This window comes from Suricata suricatta, chromosome 6, assembly GCF_006229205.1.
Source record: "Suricata suricatta isolate VVHF042 chromosome 6, meerkat_22Aug2017_6uvM2_HiC, whole genome shotgun sequence".
Classification (NCBI taxonomy): domain Eukaryota; kingdom Metazoa; phylum Chordata; class Mammalia; order Carnivora; family Herpestidae; genus Suricata; species Suricata suricatta.
The window spans coordinates 132,347,949-132,367,884 of NC_043705.1; the positions used below are offsets into that span (position 1 = coordinate 132,347,949).

The 19,936-nt window shown below is 35.2% G+C and overlaps 1 pseudogene; it reads left to right on the forward strand.

Annotated features, from left to right (window-relative positions):
- Positions 1 to 470: 470 nt before the first annotated feature.
- Positions 471 to 19,936, forward strand: part of LOC115293558 — a 134,482-nt pseudogene continuing 115,016 nt past the window's right edge.

Sequence of the window (19,936 nt, forward strand, 5' to 3'; positions counted from 1 at the left end):
TTTTTTAATTAGAATGAATGATGTGTGTTTAGATTAATATTGTAGATGTTTTAACTTTTATTTGTTCTACATATACTGTAGTTTTATGGAAGCATTAATTTTTTGTGGCTACATGTCTGAGTTGATGATAAAAATGGATTTTAAAATAAATTCAGTTGTTTAGAATAATTTATTTAAATGAAGAAGGGTTTTGTTGAATGATAGTGTATGACATAAATGTAGGACTAAGCAAAATATTAGGACCCAGTACAGTTCAAAACAGCCATCTCATAGATTATACGTACATTATTTTTGTTAGACCTATTGTTGTTCTACGTTAGGGAGGCTAGCCTGTTGGGAAAATGAAGAAAGTCTGTGGAGATTTTATATTCTTTTGATAACTGACCCATCTACCCTTGAGGATATGTGAAATCTCAGCATCTAAGGGCTACAGGAAAATGTTCTTTTTCGCATTTCTTGTCAATGGTAACATGAAACAAGCCCCAACCTGCCTTAAAGGTATGTTAAAGATGATTTTCCCAAAGACTATTGCTATGTGGAAAAATATATGTTGTCTTGGGGTGACTGGGTGGCTCAGTCAGTTATATGTCCGGCTTTACCTCAGGTCATGATCTCGTGGTTCATGAGTTTGAGCCCTGTGTTGGGTTCTGTGCTAACAGCTCAGAGCCTGGAACTTGCTTTAGATTCCATGTTTCCCTCTTGCTCTGCCCCTCTCCTTCTCATCCTCTGCCTCTCTCTCTCTCTCAAAAATAAATAAACATTACATATATGCATGTGTTTGTGTGTGTGTATGTGTGTGTGTGTGTGTGTGTGTGTGTATAAAACAAAGCAAAGACTGTATAGTTTTTTATAATGTAGAGATAGCAGGAAAAGATGGGAAAGGATTGATGTTCAGTATCTTATTTCCTTCAGGGAAAAATATATACGTATAATTTAAACTGAGCGGAGATGTCTGTATGACTCTGATCCTATTATATTTTTAGATTTCTAAGGAAAAAGTGTGAATAAAGGAGTTTGGGAAGAATCCTAGTTCGATTGATCACTAGGGAGCTTACATTTTCTTGCCCTAGATTCAGTTACCCTAACAGGAAAGATCCAGAATAGTTTCAGCATTGTGTTGCAGATTTGAAACAAACAAACAAACAAACACACTACCACCACCACAACAGCAAACACAGCCAAAACAGAAACCAGAAACAAAATAAAAAACAAAATGCAAATATTCTAAAAAAGTTTGTTTATCATATTGAATGATGAACTTCAATTTCTAGCAGTGACTTTATTTTGTAAATTCACATAGAATAGTCCAATCTTCCTAAATCCTAGTTGCTGAAAAACATATTTTTATTTACTCCTATATTGAGACTTTAATCTGTCTGGTATTTCATCTAAAATACATTACTTCTTGATTCTTTGTGAACCTAAGGTTTCCAGATTATTGTTTTATGTAAGAGTACAGGAGTAAATGCTGAGCCATGAGCACTGGTGTTCTTCTCTGAACATTTTTAGGTTTCACCTTGAAAAGAAATCTGCTAGAAATAACATATGTCTTTTTTTTTTGTTAGTTTGTTCATTATTATTGTTAGATATATAGCTTATTTTGGCATTTCTGGAACTTTAACTTGAGGTAATTGTATCCTCTCCTCCAGCTGCTTTGGCCAATGGCTTGTAATCATTCTAGTTACTTCCATTATGATGCTAAACTACATTCAGTTTTTCCAGAATTTGACAATTTGTCTACCTCAGCATTTCTATTTGGAGTTGAGCCATCATTATATCTCACTTTTAGTACTGCCGTACTTTCTTAATGGACCTTCATGCTTTCTCTATTGCTCCCTTAGAACATTCCAGAAGTCATAACATTTCATTTAAACTTACCTCAGACTCCCCTAGAATCTTTAATTTTTATAGCAGCGTTAAAAATTACCTTGGGTTTTCTTTTATCATTCTTTGTAATATATCAGTTACATAAGAATATATTTCACTTAGTTTTTGTATCTAATGTTTTCTGTGAAAAAAATACAAATGAATAATTTATAAATTAAATCTTTAATAGCTTTTGTTTGTTCGGTTTTAATTATAGGGGACTGGGAGGTTTTGCCAGAGAGATAGATAGCTTGATTTTTATCCCCATGCAACTGAATTACGGCTTTCTTGAAAAAATCTATTTATTTACCTGGTAACTTGAAAACTTAAAGAAGAATCTCAGTCCTGCCCACATTACACCTCACCGGGGAGGACAGGTACTTTTATAACCAGGCAAGTTCCCTTCTGTTCCATTTCACTATGTGGAAACAAAACCAAACCAAAAGTACTTTAGCTGATTAGCTTAGATGCCTATAGAATAATAGAAGCTACAATAATTGGGCAAAATAGATGCCTTCTACTTACCGGAATAAGAGAAATTGTCAAAGAAATTAAACTCACTGCTACACAATTATTTTCCTGTGTCTGGTTCAGAAGACAGTCTGTAAGGAAGCTTTTTATTCTATATTTTGTCCTGTCAAATTAACCATGACTTCCGCAAGAGCTCCAGGGAAGTATTTATTTGGATTATACAAATGCATATCCACCTCCTAATTCAAGCTGCTCTCGAGTTTTCCTGCCTTAGAACTGTGATTTGTCATTGTTTACACTGAAAGATGTTTGTAAGAAAAAGAGGTGAGCAGTTAGATATACTGACTGTGTTGATGCTTTTGAGAATCTTTACCTTATATGGTGCTCAGGTTATGGTCTGTGCGATTTGCCTGATTTTGTATTTTATATTATGAATACTGTGGCTCACTAAATGGATTCTGTGTCTTTTGTTGCAACAAAAATTAAAGCCAAGATCATAGTCATCCTCTAGGAAAAGGTCTGAAGTCCTCTGTACTGGTTGAGATCATGCTTTGGAGTTAGACTTGCTGAATGCAAAAGCCGCCTCCTGCTAGCAGTGTGACCATAGCTAGTGACTGGTCCTGTCCCTGTGTCTCCTTCGTCATGCTACGTGAGTGGAGCTCTTCCCTCAGAGGGGACTGGTCATGAGTTTTTATGGCAATCCTTGAAAATGTTTAAAGTTATAATCCATAAAATGGAAGTGAGAAGGAAAATGCCTATGGGATCATCATCGTGAATTTTGTGTATTAACATCTCTTATTTCAATAAATGTCACCATTCTATTTTCACTTTGCCTTGTTCCCTTCATTTACTTTGCAAATAATTTCAGAAAGAAATAAGTGAAATGAAATAATTTCTTAAGTTTTATATGTATTTATGTATGTACTAAGTCCTTTTAGTTAGTAGACTGCATTCGATTCATTCTGGTAAGGCAAGAGATAGTAAATGGACATAATGGAAGAGATACATCTGGATCTTTCAATCTATTCATCATCTATGTGTCTCACATGCTTAAATAACCGAACACATAAAAATAGTTAAGGTATTTAAACTAAGAAAAATTTTAAATTAATAACAAGTAAATTCCTATTCAAGTAATGCAGTCTGGATTTGCATACAGTTATGTAATTGTGTTAATAATTTGAAGAGTTTCTTTGCTCCTTTATCTCACTTTAAGCAAGATGGTGAATATCTACATAGCAAAGTGAGATGATTCATTTTTAAAATCAGAAGAGAATGAAAATGAATGCTTTCTGTAATCCTATTCTGTGATCACAATGTCCATAATATGTACAAGTTTAAGTGAATTTAAGATACTGCAGTACCATTACATGTATTATAAAATACAAAGTAGTTTACTATAGCGTGTCATACTGAAGTAGTTCAGTGTCATAGCAACTGCTTTGGATTTAAGGTAATTTAGTAACATTATAACATATTATAAAATTTAGTGCGAATGCTGTGAATTTAGTGACAGTCTACTATAGAACTAGTAAGCAGATTGATATACACTTGTCAAAGTGTGATTATAAATATGGAGAATATAATTCACTGTGTACCCCATGTTTCATGTATATGTTTCTAAAACTTTTTAATCTTTAAATAATTGGCAGTATTCTGAAAATTGTTTGAGCATTATTTTTTGATTTCTTTTAATTCATTTTGAGAGAGAGAGAGTACATGCAACTGTGTGTGTGTGTGTGTGTGTGTGTGTGTGTGTGTGTGTGTGTGTGAGGGCAGGGCAGAGGGAGAGGGAGACAGAAAATTCCAAGTAGGTCTGTGCTGACATGAGCTTATGACCTGAGCCAAAATCAAGAATTGAATGCTTAAATGATTGAGCCACCCAGGTGCCCCAAGACATTTTTATTCTATTTTCTGTTAAGTGTCCACTGTCTTTCTTTCAACCCAAATCTTTCCCGTTGTCTCATCATGAGTGTATAAGTGGATATTATAACTCCTCAGAAATCTAAAAATCCATGATACGATAAATCAGGATACAAAGTGATGCAAAATCATATGAAATCATGAAGCACCTTGTTATTGATGTTATTCATGTTGTTATAAGATACTTACATAAAATGCCCAAGGTACATTTCAAAGTATGCGTCTTTTATTTTTTTTAATCCGAACAGTGAAGAAAGTTTGACCTGTGACACCATTAAGTAGTAGACATCTATAATAATTTTTTTCTAACAAAACATTTATTAAGTGAAATTATATACAGAGTTCAAAAGTCATGTTGCATATTTCACACATTAATTATGTGTAATAGCCAATCTGAAAACATAGCCATTAAGTTAGTATGCTTAGTTGATATTTCCTATTAAAGCTTTTTAAAAATTTTTTAGGGGTGTCTGGGTGGCTCAGTTTGTTAAGAGTTCAACTTTGGCTCAGGTCGTGGTCTCATAGTTCATAAGATGGAGCCCTGCATGAGGTTCTCTGCTATCAGTGCAGAGCCCACTTCAGATCCTTGGTCTCCCTCTTTCTCTGTCCTAGCTGGCCTACACTCTTTCTCTGTCTCTCTTTCTCTCTCTTTCTGTCTGTCTCTCTCTCAAAAATAAAATTAAAAAATGAGCATTAAAATATGTTTGATATGTGGATAGAGGCAGGGAGACGATAGATAAATGATAGAAAGATAGATAGATTATAGATAGAGATAAAATCAACTAATTAATCTATCTGGATTACATATATTAAAACTAAAACACTTTGATATTTTTCTTTAATTTTTAAATAATTCTCTTCAAAAGGATGTGATTTAATCTAATATATATGTATATATGTATATACATATATTGTATATTAGAAAATTTTAGAACAGGATTAAGAGAAATGGAAACTAAGAAAAGAAAAAAATAGGATGAAGTCCAGCAAAACATAGTTTTTAATATTGCTACTACCTTAAATTAAGTAAAGTAATATAAATTGTGTTGTGATTACTAATCTACTCTCTTTGTTACTGAGATACTGTCATCACTTGTAAATAAATGTTTACTATTACAACTAACTATAAGTTAAGGAGACTGACTATTCCTTGACATCCCACTTTACCATCTCTCATTTAAGGGAAAACCAGATAAAAACTTATGCACCACATTAAAAAATAAGCAGTGTGTAGTTCTGGTACACAATGCTTGTTTGATATACATTATTGCTTTTCCATCATGGGCTAACAGGACACATTACTTCACTTTAAAGTCTTAAGCATGTACAAGGAAAATTTAAAAAAATTGATAATAATTGTCATGGTCTGTTAAGTTGCTTATTTATTAGACAGAATAGCTATTTGGGGTGTATAAGAGAATTAACAATGGGCATGGAAGTGCTTTCTTATCTATATTGTCCAACCCAAAAGTTACCTATGTAAAAGATTAAAGGTAGTAAATATTTGGCCATAAAGTAATGGATATTGCTGTGACTCAAATTGTATGTAAGTTGCCTGTGCTATCATTTAACAATTAATATACATTGAATAATCACATTTACTGAGATCACTTTACTACATGCCAATTAATTAGGAGAAAGTCAACAGAAAAGATTCGAAATGAGTATGCATGTACATTAATAAAGTTGAATTTGCTATGAGACACTATTAACCAATCAACAGTAATTTCTATCCTATTTATAATCATTCTAGTTTTTTTTTTTTTTAAGAGAAAATGTGAGCAGGAAAGAAGGACGGGGGAGAGAGAAAGAATCTCAAGCAGATGCTCAATCCCACCAGCCGGGGATAAAGACCTGAGATAAAATAAAGAGCTGGATGCTCAAGCCCTGAGCCACCTTCGATACTTTCTGTGTTTTCACACACTGAGCTCTAGAATATAATATTCTCATAATAAATAATCCATCAAAGTAAGTGGTTTATAGAAATTATTTATTCAAAAAGTTTTTTTTATTTTATTTATTTTTGAGAGAGAGAGAGAGAGAGAGAGAGAGAGAGAGAGAGAGAATCCGAAGCAGCAGGCTCTAGGCTCTGAGCTAGCTGTCAGCACAGAGCCCAACACAGGGCTCGAACCCACGAACTGTGAGATCATGACCTGAGCCGAAGCCGGACACTTAACCAACTGAGCCACCAAGGCGCCCCTCAAAAAGTTTGATCATGCTAAAAAACAATGTATTACCATTTTCATTTATTTATTTAAACATTCAGATTCATTTCTAAAATTGGCTATACATGAATTTATGTTTTAAAATTTATTTATTATTCTTTATGTGTCTTGCTGAAGAAAAAATGAAAAATCCTTTTGTCATGGAAATTTAAATTTCAAACACCCCATGGGAAGCATAATTATCCTGATTTTTTAACAAACTGTGTAATTCTTTTCTGCCGTATCTATTAACACTGTTAGTTTCCTTTCTTCTTCTTTGTTCAGCACATATCTCTTCCTCATCAGCCCAGTAATATGTTTTTAGGACAATTTTTGGCCACTATATTTTTCTATACTTTTTCCAATACCCTACCTGCTGCCACCCTACACCGCTCCAGCTCAGTCATTACAGACGCTATAGGTTTCCTTGTTTTCTCTGAAAAGTGATGTTGAAGTTCTAACCCCTAGGACCTGTTGTAAGGATGCAGGTCGGATTCCGGTTTCCCCTCTGACCTTGAAGGCCAGCTAACACCATTAACATTTCTGAGGGCCTGAGGGCGGGCCTAAAGATGGAGGTTAAGACTAGTCACGCACTACATGAGGGTCCTAGTCACGCCCTATGTGAGGGTCCTGGGTCCACTCTGTAATTGGTTAAAGTTACTGCCAATGATGTGATGCTATAATGATTGGACCCCTGTACCTGTGTCACAATTTCCTGTAACTCCCCCTTTCCAAACTCATAAAGCCCCTACTCCACCATGTTCGGGGCTCACTCCATGTGGATCCAGTGTGTTGTTAAAGTCTGTGAGCCCAAGTTTAGGCCGGCCGGGCCTAAATTCATAATAAAGCCCTTTGCTTTTGCATGCGTGATTCAGCCTCCTTGGTGGTCTCTGGTTTTTGGGGGCGATATTAAAATCTGGGTACAACACTGTGACTGTGACCTTATTTGGAGAGGGGGTCTTTGCAGATGTAATCGATTAAAGATGAGATCATAGACGGGATCCTATTCCGGTACTGCTGTTGTCCTTATAAGTAGAAAAAAAGAGACTTAAAACAGATGTTTACAGAGGGATATTTCACAGATAATGTGAAGGCATATGGGGAGAGTGCCATGCGATGGTGCAAGAGAAGGATAGAAAGATGCATCTACAAGACAAGTAACTGCAACAATTGCCAGCAACACCAAGGCTAAAAGAAAGGTGTGGAACAGATTGCCTCCATCACTTCAGAGACAGCATGGACTTCTGACATGTTTATTACAGACTTCTGTCCTCCCGAACCTTGACAAAGGAATGACTTCACTGTGCCTCAACCCAGGAGAATATTTGAGGTCTTCCGGGAGTTACTGAATCAGAAAGTTTTCAAAATTGGATTTGATGACATGACAGAGAGGAAGCCATGAAAGAAATTACTGAAGAATGGAGGTCAACTCACTGAGGTGAATCAGAGTAAGCAAAAAGACTAGAAAGTCAATAGGGCCAGAGGAGATGTTCTGAAACTAGGGGAAAAAGTGCCTGTGGTAAAATAAATAAAATAAAGTCTGCTTGGAGTCAGTGGGTGCCTTGACAAATTGCTTTGGACTGTTTTCCTTTGGGGACCTACTATCACAGAAAATCAAAGCTGGATGCTTTGATGGTTTGCCTTATATCTTTAATTATGCCCTCTTTCTGGAAAGAAAACATTGCTTCCATTGTGCTAGGTCCTTTTGACATGGAGTAAACCTATTTAAAATCCTCCCAACTTTTAAAAATATATTTTAAAAGCTCTTCTTTCACAAAAAATAAAAGTAAAACTAAACAATTCGATGCCCTTTCTAAATTGTATCTTTCTATACAGCCACATGGTTTCCTTTTATTCCTCAAAATTTTTTAATATGTTTTGTCCAACTTCCTTTGCTCTGCTGAACTGGTTTTCTCCTGATTGTTCGATGGTCTGGACTTTGTCAAATTCAACATACTTTGGGTTCTTATATTTTTAAACTCTGCATAATCTTCCAATGCTTAGATACCCGTTACTACCCTCAAGACAATCCCTCATTTACTTTAATATTCTCCATTCCTTTCTCATTCTCCAGTCTGATTCTCTTAATCTTCTTTTCTGACTGTCAGTCTCTCTGAGAGCTCTCATCAGTTTCTCTGGGATTAGCCATTACCTGTAAGGTAATGGCTCTGAACTTACTATTTCTAACCCATAATTTTCCTCCATTAAAAACGTTTTGATTCACCATTTCCTCCAGAGACTTCAAATTGTCACGCTCCAAACCAAAGATGGTTCCTCTCAAGAATACACCTTGTCTTATATTCCAAATTTTATTCCTAGCATGCCCCAATACCTCTGGAAGCCTCACTTCCTTCTTTATTCTTGCTTCCACTCCTAATTGAGGATGTGATTGTACTTCTCTTGTCAACTTCAACATCTTCCTAACTGGGACCTTTTGGATCCATTCTTGCCTCTAATCCTTCCTACATTTTGCCCCTAAAACTAGAATCTCAATACCTCAACACCCTTCTTGTAATTTTTCAATGAGTCTTATAAGCAACTTAGAATCATGTCTAGTTTCATTTCATAGGATGACATGCAGTGTGCAGCATTGTTCTGAAAGGAGGTTGTATCTCCAATTCTGATCTCACAACTTGTCTTGCCTTGCCTTCCCAAACAGTTTCCTTCCCTTTCCCTTCCCTTCCTTTTCCTCTCCTTGTCCTTGTCCTTCTTCTCCTTCTCCTTCCTTACCTTTCCTTCCCCTTCCCCTTTCCATCTTTCTTTCCTTTTTCTTTTTCCCTTCCTTCCTTCCTTCCTTCCTTCCTTCCTTCCTTCCTTCCTTCCTCTCTCTCTCTCTCTCTCTCTCTCTCTCTCTCTCTCTCTCTCTCTTTCTTTCTAACATTTACATCTGCTTTTTAGTTTAGTTTTTATTTATCAGACTACCATTGTCAGTTTTCCAAATTAACCAAACTTCCTCACAAGGCCATGGCTTGAAACATATCATCTCTGGCTTTTCAATCAAGCTTTAATCACTAGATATTTTTCTTAAAAATGACATGTTTCTCAAGATGTTGCTCAAATATCACCTACTTTGTAATTATTTTAGTCCCTCTAGATTGGATGAGGTGTCTTGATTTGGAAACTTCCACTAATTATTACAGTTAATTACTTGAGTTATGCAAAGGCAGGAGCTATGATTTATTCACCTTTTTTAACCTCAGCATTTCAGCTCAGGTCCAAGTCTAGAGCAGGCATGTGAATGATTACTGAATCAATATGTCCATATCTGCTCTACCCCTATCTACCAGAGATATTATGTTCAGATCTTTGCACATATTTAGTTGGAGAGGTATACAGGATCTATTGACATCTTTCTTATTCTACTGCACAACAAATTTGATTTCTTTGATGTTGGGTCTCTGTGTCCAGTAGTGATTCTCAAACATTAGTATGGATAAGAATCACCTACAGAGCTTGTTAATGCTAAATCTCATCCTTACAGATTTTGATTCAGTAGGTCAAGGTAGAGCACATAGGGTCCTAACATGCTCACAGATGCTTCTGCATCTGGTGACCAGGATAACTCTGAGAACAATGGTGTATACTACAGTTGAACTGGAAGAAAAAGCTTATTTCCCCCTGCCTTTGGTGAACAGTCTCTTTATGTAGCTATGGTACCTTTAATCATCTTTAAATTCTGGCCATTAGATTTATTTATTCCAAAAGAAGAATGGCTCTAGAAGTAATATTATCAACAGGCTTAGGTGGTGAGGACATGGAAATAGAAACAGCTGTCTACTTATTACTTTCTGTAGGCTTCCATTTGCCCATTTTAAATGCATTGCAACTTTTTTCCATCTGCTATCTCTACTTATTGTTTAGATCTTTATTGAATCTATAGTTTAATTGTTACCTGGTTTATACTGTCTTCTTTGGTTGTATTACTATTGTGTCTGTAATTCAAAAATTTTAAATCTTGTTTAAAAATATTTTTTCTAGATCTTATTTGATGTCACTATAAACTACTAGGATTAATGAGTGAGATAGAGTTACACTCATTTTAATGTAAATAATATAGTTTTAAAAACTTGAAAAATGGTAAATTTTGGAATGGATGAATTGAGTTTAAGAAATGTGAAAATCAGGGCACTTGGGTGGCTCAGTTGGGTTTGGTTCAGGTCATGATCTCATGGGTCGTGGGTTCAAGCCCCACATCGGGCTCTGTGCTGATAGCTAGCTCAGAGCCTGGAGCCTGTCTTCAGATTCTGTGTGTCCCTTTCTCTCTGACCCTACCCTGTTCACACTGTCTCACTCTCTCTCAAAAATAAATAAGACATTAAAAAATTAAGGGGCGCCTGGGTGGCTTAGTCCATTAAGCCTCCGACTTCGACTCAGGTCAGATCTCACGTTCGTGGGTTCGAGCCCTGCGTCAGGGTCTGTGCTGACAGCTAGCTCAGAGCCTGGAGCCTGCTTCCGGTTCCGTGTCTCCTTCTCTCTCTGCCCCTCCCCCTGTCATGCTCTGTCTCTCTCTGTCTCAAAAATAAATAAAACATTAAAAAATTTTTTTAAACATTAAAAAATTAAAGAAAAATGTAAAGAATCGTTCTACTGAAATATACCTAACTGCAGCTATTTTAAAGTAGAAGTTTCACAGATTTCCATTCTTCTGAAAAACAATCCATATTATCTGTTTTTAAAATGTTAAAAGGATGTTATCTGTTAAAGGGTTATGCAGGTGTGTGTGTGTGTGTGTGTGTGTGTGTGTGTGTGTGTGTCTGTGTGTCTGTATCTGTGTATAACTTACTGTCACAATAAGGGACCTATTAAGATATAATTAAACATTTTCCCTCTCACTACTCATTGGCTCGTATTTGTCTAGGTCTCTCCTTCTTGATAGGCAAACTATTTTGATGTCATGATATACCAACTTATATGCCATGAAATTAGAGTGCAGTTATGCTATGCTTAGCATAAAAATAACAGAAAGGTCTGATCAAGAGGGAAGAAATGTCTGAGTGCCCATTATTTTGAATCACTGGTCACATTTTTTTACTTTGAATTTAGAAGGGAAGTGCTTGTCTTTTATGAAGTAGTTTGATTCCAATGAAATTTTATTTACCATATTTTTAACTTGTACATCACTTTCACAGACACGCTCAAATCCTTATAAATGATTTTTGTGAGAGCTAAAGATTTCAGCAGTCAGAGAAAATGCAGTGTACTGAGATTCTGCATCTGAAGTGGTAACAGTTCATTCTTTCTCTCTTGCAAAGCATATTTTTACAGAAATGGAATGTATGCCATCATTGTCTATGTAGGTTGCACGGCATCTGATCCACAATGACAGAAAAAAATGATTCCAGAATATCTGCAGTATATTTTGCTAAATGTTAACAGCAGGATCAGATGTGTTTCATTTCTGACCTTGCAATATGCTTTCTAGCAGATGCAATGCTTTTTACATCAAATACACAAAGTGCTCCTAGGGCGTCAAGTGCTTGCACAAGAATACATTTCCTGAAAACAAAAGTTGTTCAGGACAGTTTTACCAATGCCGTTTTTCTTCCATTGTCCCACGGCCTGAGAAATGTTTGATTACGTTTTTTTATTACGTATATTTTATTACGTTTTAAACGTGGTGACGTATGATCATCATAATGCTGATTTGTTTCATGTCAATGCTTCTTGTTTTATAGTGTTACAAAAGTTATTCAAGCCATCAAATTAGCTAATATTTCCAATCAGACTTACAGAATATTGTTTCTATTATGGTTATCTGCTCCTTGTAATTCATTATGTGTATGTGTCTGTGTGCAAGTGTGTGTGTGAGACAGTATATTATTTGGGTTGAATTCAAGTATCTAAACATTGTGAACCTCAGCAAAATTCTGAAGCTGAGAGTTTTTAATATCCTCATATGTTTGGGATATTTGCAATACTGTAGTTGAGGAAATATAGGAATCAAATAGAAGCGAAAAGTTGTCATTTATTTTTGAAACATATAACAACAAGAATAATGAAATATTTATAATCAGAGGCACCTGTGGAGAATGAAGCACAATTTTATCCTTCAATTCAAATTTGCATAAATCGTTTTTAGATCCTTATAAATGTCTAACATTCTAAGTTATATGACTCAGAGACAGATCAGTTCAGATCTGGCAATGATAGATTTTAATAAAGTAAATTTTATTTTTAAGTATTATTTCAGAGTAAAGTTGGTGAAATTGTATATCCATTTTAAAAATTATATCTGTAATTGCGTTATTTTGCCTAATACCTGTATCAATCCTTTTAGGCACAGAATCACCTTTCAGGTACTCTAACTCCAGGAGAGTTTTTCCAAAGAGAAAACTGGGAGAAAATATAGTCCCTATTAGCAATGAAATAACAGGATGTGATTTTACTTATTTAATTTTTGAAAGAAACATGTGCAATTTAGGTGGAGGGAAAAAATGTCTTGAAAACAAGCATGTCCAGGTTGTAGAAGCTATAGAAACATTAAAGCACATTGCAACTTTGTGACAAACACTGTGATACACAGGTGAATGATTTTTATTTTAACTACATGATGCCGGCAGGCAGGGCCCAGGGACACAGCAGGTAATGCAGGACCAACCAAGATGGTCTTTGGCCTCACAATGGAAATCACACGTGAATCAGCAAGAAGTGAGAGCAAAGTGTATTGTAGGTAGAGAGAGAGAGACAGCGGATGCAGAAGCGGCAGCTGGGAGGCTTGGAAAGGAAAGAAGCCCGAGTCTCGTCCTTGTTCAGGGTCTGCAGGACTTTTATTGGGGAGGGTGGTCCTGTGTCTGTGTCCCCTCAGTCATCCAGGACCCGGGTAGAACAAAGGTGAAGACCCAAGTGTTAATCCTGGGAGTCAAGGGGTCTTGGCACTTGAGATGTTTAGCCCCAGTCCTCTGGGATATGCATGTGATCACTCTGTCAGGTCATTCTCACTTCGTCCTTCTTTCAATGTTATGTATTCTAGAGAAATTATTAACCATTTGTCCTTTATAAGGAGGACATATGTTATGTTATTTGTGTTACAAGATGTGTACAGTGGTGGTGCAGGTCCTGGCAAGAATGGAAGCCAGAAAAAGAAAGAAAAAAAAAAAAAAGGAACAGGGGGGCGCCTGGGTGGCTCAGTGGGTTAGGTGTCTGACTTTGACTCAGGTCATGATCCCACGGTTTGTGAGTCTGAGCCCCACATGGGGCTCTGTGCTGACAGCTCAGAGCCTGGAGCCTGCTGCGGATTCTGTGTTTCCTTCCTTCTCTGCCCCTCCCCTGCTTATGCTCTGTCTCTGTCTCTCAAAAATAAATAAATATTAAAAAAAAAAAAAGAAAAGGAGCAAATAGCCAATTTTTAGGAGTCCTTCAGTTTATCTGAGAATCAGCATCCTCAGTGCATAGACCCTGCAGTGTGTGTTTGGGGACCATGAAGAGATGAAGCCAGGAAATAAAGGAATACTGTGCAAGCTTGTCTGTCATTTTGTGCTCTAGGACCAGGATAATCACTGATGTTTAGAAGACAATGCCACAGATGGAGACAATTATGTTAACATAGGGTATGTTAGGAAAGGATTAATGCACCCCCTGATTTTGAATATTTTGTCAAATAAGAATCCTCAGTAAAATAGCTATAACTTTTTCTAACATGAACTACACCCAAATAGCAAGGTTTATGGGTTATGTGTCTGTTTTATTTTCTCATTTAAATCTCACATGTGCTTTTTGAAATTGAAATATACATGTTGGTAATTCAAAGTACTGGTATTATTGCACTTTTTTTCCTCACAATATAAATTAGTAGTTTCTGTTTATCATAAATAATAAATATAATTCACATTATAAATGGCAACTAGATGATGTTCATTAAAAAACGACTACCACTATGTATAATAAATTCAGTAAATGTTGAACTTATCAGTCTCTACTAATATCAAGATTTCAAATTATACAAAAATGAACTTGCTTTACTGATAATTATGGCAAAGTAAACAATGACATTTTAGAGCTATCACCCCAAACACCATATTTATAATTTTGTTACAGGGCTTATGATATGTTTTGCTTATAATTGCTTGCTTATGTATGTTTCTTTCATTAGACTATGGGCTCAGTCCATAAATAACGTATACTTAAAGCTGTATTTATAATATTATATATAATATGTAGTATATTATAATTAATAAAAATATATATATCAAAAATAGCAAACATAAATATACAAGGGAAAATAAAATACATGTATTGATTTGATTTCAAATAGTTATTAAAAATAATATTAAGTTGAGAATTGAAAGACAAAGTAAATTTTCATCTTAATAGACAAGTTCAGTGTTTAAGAAATTTAATTCTTCAAATAAAGCATATAATTGAGGTTTTAGGCTATCATCAGGATTAGTGCATGTAGTTATGATGGAGTCTGCAGAAAAATTGTTTAGCAACTACAGCTAGAAATCAAAATCGACGTAAACAGTGTTGTCTTTTTAGGAGCTATAATATATCTGTGAGTACGCAGAAACACTCTTGTCTAGAAAGAAGAAGTTCTATGAGGGGTACATGGATGGCTCAGTTGGTTCAATTTCTGAATCTCGATTTTGGCTCATGGCTCATGACTCTGAGCCCTGCTTTGGGCTCTGTGCTGAAGGCATGGAGCCTTCTTGGGATTCTCTCTCTCCCTCTATCTCTGCCCCTCCCTTGCTTATACCTTATCTCTAATATTAAAAAAATAAATAAATAAAATATTAAAAATTAAGAAGAACTTCTATGGTAAATTAGCTCTTACACATAAAATAAAATATACCGTATTCATGCTTGTTATTCTTTGGAAGAATTTTTCAAATAACCCATATGCATGAATTGTAGTATATTTTTCACTGATCTCAGCCTATCAATAACCAATGTTATGGTTGGACCTGACCTGGTAGTTCTTATGATTGCAAAGCACCCTACAGTGACAGCTATCAGGAAACTTTGGGAAAAAAACATAAATAAATAAATAAATAAATAAATAAATAAATAAATAAACAAATAAAGGTTTATTACTTGGAGAACCTGGACATTACACAACACATATGGGGCCACAGAGTGAGATTGCAGGTAGAGAGAGAAGGAGCAAATGTGCCTGGGGTTCTGCTTTTATTGGGTTCAAGGGTGGGCACCTAGTGTTTCAAGGACTTTCTCTTTACTGGTAAGTTTAAAGCAAAACAGTGGGAGTTAAAAGCAAGGAAGAGAAAATAGCAAGTGGCCCCATGGTCAGTTATGTATATCACTCAAGGTTTCTAAATCAAAGGAGTCTTACGGTGGGGAGGTGGCCTGGCTCTTTATCCAGGCCGGTGGTTGGCAAGGTGTTCATTTGAGACAGACATCTTTGAAGTGGATGCCTCTTTGAAATGGAAGCCTTAGCAAAGAAAATGTGAGTCAAGAATTTCCAATGCACAGAAGAAAAGAAACAAATGTCAGGGCTGCGCTACAAGTAAGTCCCAATCTATGTGCTAGCCCAGCAAAGTAATTTGATGCATTGTGACTATGGAACAGACTACAGTTCACTGACCCCAAATGTGACTTGACTTCTAATTCATACATTGTTATATGAGTTTCTATAATAATTAGTCTACAATAATTGGAATCCTGGAGGTGTTTGTTTAAAATGTTAGTTAAAAAGAGAATTCCCTGGCTAAATCAGCACGGTCTCAGAGAAAAAAGTCATTAGCGGAGGAGGTCAAGTCTGTTTGTGGGTCTGGTACTAAGGGTTGGAGGGGCAGGACAAAATTTAGCGTTTCTCAGAGCATAAATTGATTAGTTTCAGAGGAGTGATTGACATATCTCACAAGAAGGATATGGCTTAACCCAAACGGCAGTCCTTCTAGTTTGAGTAGGAAAAAAATAGCTCAACATGTTGATGGATCAGCATGTTTTCCATCTCATAGAAAATCTATTATGATAAGCCCAAATTATAATTTTAATGATTCTTCATGGATTCAGAGCCAGGACATTAATTGAATAATCTTAATGGAAGATGCTAGAAAGGAGTGCTTGTCTGATGTGACTGTCAAATGGAATATGTATTTCCAGATCCAATGAATCCCATTAGGGGGGCATCAATTGTTTTTGCTTGTGTTCTTATTAAGTTTTGTGAGTTCTTTGCATATTTGTGTACAAATCCTTTTTTAGGGTTATGCTTTGCAAATATTTTCTCAAAATCTATGGCTTGCTTTTCCATTGTTTGAGATTGTCTTTTGAAGAGAAGAATTCTTTTTTTATCTTGATGAAGTCCAAGTTATAAATTTATTTTTAATAAAATATGTTATTTTTAATGTTTATTTATTTTTGAGAGAGATGGTGAGAGAGACAGTGTAAGCAGGGGAGAGGCAGGGAGAGAGGGGGACAGAAGCTCCAAAGTAGGCTCTGTGCTGACAGCATCCAGCATGATGTGGAGCTCAAACTGAGGAATGGTGAGATCAAGACCTGAGCCAAAGTAGGGTGCTTAAATGACAGAGCCACCCAGGTTCCCCTAAATTTATTACTTTATAGATTATTTTGTTGGTGCTGTATCTAAAATGGATACATACATGCATTTATAGCCAAAGGTCATAATAATTTTCTATTACTTTTCTCTTGTAGAAATGTTACACTTTTAGCATTTGTCTTTACTTTTATAAGTGCATATCAAACAAGTTTTTACATGTGGTTCATGGTGTGGAATGATGTTCCTTTTTTTAATGAATATTCAAATATTTCAGCACCAATTGTTGAAAAAACTACCCTTCCTTAACTGATTTGCCTTTGTACTTTTGTTGAAAATAGTTGCTCCTCCATTATTGGGTCTATTTCTAGACTCTGTTTACTCACTGAGATCTTCTTTGCTTTCCTATGTAAATTGCACATTGTCTTGGTTAGTGTAGATTTATTAACACTCAAAAGAGATAATGTCCAGGTTTAAAATGTATTATTTTTCAAAGTTGCTTGCTACTAGTGGTAATTTTGTATTTCCCTATAATCTTTAGAGTCATTTTGTTGATTTCTACCAAAATAGAAACAAACTGGAATTTTGATGGCCATAAATCTATAGATAACTCTGAAAAAAAAGTTGATATCTTACAAATACGGAGTCTTTTTACAAATAACGTCAGTATATATCACCATTTACTAAAGATTTCAACTTCTCACAGCAATATTTATAGCTTTTATAGTAAAATCCATTCATATCATCATTATTTCTTCCAAAGTGTTTCACATTTTTTGATGCTTATAGTCAATGGTATTGTGATTGTTTTTTCATTTTCTGTCTCACTTGTGCATAACTAGAATGTGTAATATGATTCATATTTCCATGTTGATCTTATGTTCTACAAACTTGCTAACTTTGCTGATTAGTTTCTGTAGCACTCTGCATCACTTTTTCTACATAGAGAATCACATCATTTACAAATAAAAAATTCTAATCATGTAATTTACAAATAAAGAAAATTGTTTCTTCCTGTCCAATATGGATGATTTGATTATTTCTCTTGCCTTATTTTACTAACCAGAATCTATAGGACAATGTTGAATAAAAGCAGTGAATGCAAACATCCATGCCTTACCAGCAAACCTAATAGAAATGTATTCAGTTTTTTACCATATGTGTTGTTGGTATTCCTCTTTATTCCTCTATCCCACATGAAGTGTTCTAGATCACAGACAGATGTACTAATTTCCTACCTCTCCCATGATAAAGTACCATCCAAGATGTAACTTAATAGAACTTTAGTTTTTCACAATTCTAAGACCTAGAAGTTCAAAACAAAGATGCCAGCAGGGTTATTCTTTCTCTGAAAATTCTAGGGAAGAATTAGTTTCATGATTTTCTCTTAGGTTCTGGTATTGCTAGAACTCTTGGTGTTACTTGGCTTCTAGACACATCACTGGACATGTCTGCCTCCTTAGTCACATGGTACTATTGATGTCACCTCCATCTTTGTCTCTCTTTTGGTAAATAGACCCCAGCCATATTGGAAAAAGCCCAACCTGGTAACTGCAATTTAACTGGATGTTAGGATTTCAGCATATGTTTAACATAGTTCAATGTAAAACAGCTGACTTCTATTGATGTTTAGTTTAATCCATTTTATACGTAGTATCCTAGTATAATTTTGAAGTGAGCACTATTTCCATGTTTTGGTGTCCATTGTGGTAGTCTACTTACTGACAGCAGTAATGATAGACAGCTGTTACTCTAATTGGATAAGCCAACAAATACTAACAGTGTATTTATAATAATTAAAAAATAGGTATTATGCTTGACTTCCACATGCCTTATTTAAGTTTTATTTTTTTCTCAAGATTTGAGAATTTAGTAATTTCATATAGAAACTAGATGTCATGTTAAACTTGAAATATCAGTGACTGGGCAAAAGTGTTCTTCATTACCTCATTGCATCATCCATCAATTCATTTAAAGCAGTGATGACCAAGCTATTCAGTCTATAGTCTGGTCACCAATTTACTATTTTTCTTATTAATTCTTATTGCTTCTTATACCAAATCTACTTCATTTTTCTATATTAGATGCTCCTCTCTCGTAAGTAGTTGTTCTTTACTCTAGATTCCACTGGCCCTTTGAACTATTTGAACATCAGAACAACTTCAAAAAATGAGTATAATAAATTCTCAACAACACAAGTCACTTAATCAAGAAGTTTATGTTATATTAATCTTTATGGACAACATGTTATGTTTCTTAGGGTCTATTGTGTGCTGAGTGGATGTGTGTTTATCTATTCATAAATAAAGCATTAAGTGGTGGTGTCTCACATCAATATGTGACAGATAATTGACAAACTCTACCTAGATAAGAACAGTCACAAATACAACAGTAGACATGCTGGCTTACGTTCCATTTCAGTACTTGCTTTTCCAAATAAAATGCACTTTTGCACAACCTAAATGGTTCTCAGCATATAGTATTATTGAATCCAAATGGTTATGTCTCTTCATTAGCTTATTCTTAGTGTTTGTTCAGCTACATTCACTTTATTTCATTTTCATAGAATTTAGTTACCATATTGAAAACACTTGACATCAAGTACTCTGCACAAAAATATGTATGACAGACTGTAATAGTGGTCATTCATACTTTCTTGGAAATCCTTTCAGTTTTACATTAGCAGAATTGCTATATTAATTTGTGCTTACTCCCTGTACACATCTTAGTGGTCTTAAATGAGGAACAGAATATATGCCCAGGTTAAAAGATGTGATGGAAAAGGGAGGCTTTGGAATTAGACAGACCTACTGTTATTTGCTAGTTTGCTACCTTTATAGAATTATTTTACATTTCAACTTCAGTTAGTTCTATAAGGAAAATAATATGTATTTTCTATTACTATTGTTGTATTCTATTTCCCCCTGCTCCAACCAAAAGGAACTTGTTGTCCTAGTGATTTTTTCTTTTCTGTGTTTGCATTCCATTGTTCTATTCCATTGTTCTATACTGACTCTTTACA